Here is a 3,647-nt window from a genome sequence, read left to right on the forward strand (position 1 = left end):
GGCTCAGACACAGCTCAAACATGTTTTGAGATTGTGCAGTATTTTATTGAAAATACTTCAACTTTAAATGTAGTGCTTTTCTTTTATGGTCTAGAACCTTCGTAAAGCAGTTGTGGGGCAAATTAAGAGAGCAGGTCAGGAGTTTGGAAGACAGTTTTTATCACTGTCAATAACTGCATTTTATTCAGCAACTACAATGAGATAGGCATTGATATTACTTTCAGTATGTCTGATTCTCTCAAGAACTATAAAGTAGAAATCACTTTTCCTATTTTATAAAAATGAAATGAAACTATATGTCATGATCAGTTGTTTCCTACAAATAAGTGGCACAGCCAGGGTGGGTATTCCTAAAACCACAAAAGCAAAATGATCACAACTCTAAGACATGATGCGAAAGGCCAGTATTTTAGCTCTTTCAATATTTTATTTTTGGCTGGCTCCTTAAAGCAAAGAGAGGGGAACAGAGAAATAAATGGTTGGCTATTAAACATTACCTTCATTTAAAAAAAAAACAGCCCTCAGATATTTCCACCTGCCCCTCTCTTCTCCTCCAGCACGCAGTCCTAGAAAGAGGCCTGCAGGACAGAATTCTGGGAGCGGTTCCAGTGTTCAGAGATCCCAGGCCCAGGGTAAGCTTCAAATAACAGTCGTCCCAAACCTCAGAGTCTAACCAGCACTGTTTCCCCAAACAAGGCCCTCCTCTCACCTTAACAATGAACTTGTGAAGACTGAGTTTTGGAGCCTGCAGAGCAGGGTGTGCTCTTCCGCCCTGATCAAGAGCAGCGGAGACAGGGAAAGCCGGATTCCCTCCCCACTCATCTCGCTGGATCGACTCTGTTAATTGGGAGCATCCTGGATTTTTCTTGGGGGCCCCGTGTTTCTGGCTGTGCTCTCAAAGAGAGTCTGAAACTGGCTACTTGGTACCCCAAAACGTACTCCTCTTCCCGACACATATGCAAAGAATATCTGAAAACTCTGGACCACCAGAGACCCACAAAAGTTGGGGTCAGTGGGGCTGAGGTAGTTACTTTAAGGTAAAAATTGGCTGGATTAGGAGAAATGCTGACTAAAATTCGGTTTGGCAGTTCAAGTACCACGACTTGAAATTTCACCGCCCAACTCCTCAATGGAAAACTTGGGCCAAATACACTAGTGACTCAATATGATTCCTGTTCCTAGACATTTTTAGAAAGTACATGACATACTTCTGTCCAGGTTGGTTTAGATAGTAGAAGAAGCAGAACAGATGAATCTCAAGGCCTTTTCCAGTTTTATATTCCCACGTAGGAATTCTCCCACAGGCAAAACCCTCTTCACCCTCCGCACCCCAGCAGAGCTTCCCTGTGAAGCTTTCCCCACACTCACGGTGGAATCAGGAACTTTCTCCTCTGCATGCTCAAAAGATCTGAAATTTTTTTTATTAGAAGCACTCACTTTAAAATGCGAGTGTTTGTTCTTGACTATGGCTTTCTGGGATTGACGGTCTTGCATTCTCACGACTAATCACTGTGCCTGACATGGACTATATCACAGTAATATTTTGTGGATAAATAACTAAACGTTGAATCCAGGAACCTGAAGAAGCATTGACTCCTACAGATAAATTATCATAGCTAGGTCTTGGTGGTTCTGTTTCAAACCAGGATTTGCATTTTGTCTATAGCCTCCCAAGACCAGTACGTCTGGTTATCAACATACAAAGGAACCTCCTCTCATTGGCGGTCACACTAAATCCAGCAGAGGTGGCTCTTACAACTCTTCTCTTCACAAATTAGGATCGATTGTCATTTCCAGCATTTGTTATGGTTTCTGTACAAAATGGCCTGGCCCAGTGGGGAAAGTTAGCCTTTCAACTGTTTATTCTCTGGCATCTCTATTCTCGTCAAACCATTCCTCAATATCATTCTAATTTCATATATGTGCTGCTGAAGCGAGCACCAAAATGTTCCTCAAAAACAAGGAAAGATATTTTAATCTTTCTTAATTTTTTAATTAATTAATTTAATTAATTTTAAAAATTTTTCTGAAGAAAAAAAATCTCCATCCATTTTGTTTGGAAGGCTTGATCCAGCAAACACTTAAAAAATGAATTTCAGGGTGGGGTGTAGCTAGACAGTGTTATGTCAAATGTAATACAGTATGTCCTTTTCCCCTAAAAAAAAAAAAAAAAAGGCCATTTGTCATGTTTATGGAATATCTTTGTGAGCTACCACTGAGTCCCTTTATGTGACCTACCACAGACACAGAATAATATTCAATCCTAGAAATTTTCTTTTTAACTTTAGTAATTTATTATAGGAGCATGACACCAAAACTGTATGTGAAACATTGAGAGTAACAAAACCCACACTTTATAAATATTGGAAAGTATAAAACAGAAATCTACCACATAATGCAGGATTCTAGTTAGCTGTTTTAAAAGATAATCCATATGAGGAATCTCCTTGCACAAAACACTTCCCCTATAGTTCAACTTCTCACGCAAATTATGTCAAGAATTCACACTTTTCAATATACCCCTGACCCTAAATCATTAGAGAAAACCTTCTATCATCCTCAGCCCACCCCACCCCAGCAGGAAGAGCAGGGCAAGGGCAAAGAGATCACTAAAACATCCATTTACTTATTCCCTCATAGCTCTCACTTGCCCTGAGCCCGATTCCAATATTTCAGTGAAGGACCATCTACCTTAATGCTTCTCTTCTAGAACACAGGTCGGTAACCGAGGAGAAGGCTGTAGATAACCAGCGAACATTCTTGCCATGCCATGATACTTCTTAGATTCAATTATTTTAAGCTTTTGCCTTCCCCAGACTTCCCTATGAAGGCTTTTTTTTTTTTTTTTTTTTTTAACCTTCTAAACACATCAGCAATGAGGTGAATATATTCAAAATATGTTGGCCCGGCTACTGAACAAGATAGTTCATTCCCAGATCTCAGTCCCATAGATTTCAGCTCCTCTTCCTTAAATCGCTATTTATTCAACACACTGCACTTGGCATGCATCCCAGGCTGCCTTCCCCTTCTCCTCTCCCAATAAGAGTCAGGTCCTTGGAGGTGAAAGAGTGCCAGCATGTGCTCAGGAGAAGCCCTATGGGTGATGGTAATGGGGATGGGCGGTTCTCCTGCGGTCTCTGGTTAGGAGACAAGGATCAAGAACAGCCTCCTACTCAAAAAATCCAGACCGTTTTTTCAGTTCCCATTAGAATCTACTGTAGTGGGTATGGGGATGTGGTAAACAAACAGGTTTTACCTCCTACAGAATTCTGATCAATTCAGTAGCAGCTGCCTATAGTGCTCGGTTAAGAAAGATAAGGAGACCACGCCTGGACCTCTGAGGGATTCGGGACAGCGACCGCGACCGCGGGTGCAGGGGAGGAGCATGCGCTGTGTGGGCTCAGTACTGGCCATCCCAGCCCCAATCACAGAGCCAAAAATCTCCATTTCAGGACTTTCAGAAACTGCTTCCTGCCTCGGTTCCTTTCCTAACCGAAGTGTTAAGCCACGGACGGAGAGGATTCAAAGTCTTCCAGATATCTATTTCTATGCATCCTTTTATATAAAAAAGTTTTGGTGAAGAATCAGACTTGAAGGTCAATGCGATGGACCCAGCGTTCCCTCCTCTTGCCGCTAGCTTTTCCACA

Source organism: Mustela putorius, unplaced genomic scaffold, assembly GCF_011764305.1.
Source record: "Mustela putorius furo isolate JIRA1106 unplaced genomic scaffold, ASM1176430v1.1 tig00537350_pilon_pilon_pilon, whole genome shotgun sequence".
In the NCBI taxonomy this organism is placed as follows: Eukaryota; Metazoa; Chordata; class Mammalia; order Carnivora; family Mustelidae; genus Mustela; species Mustela putorius.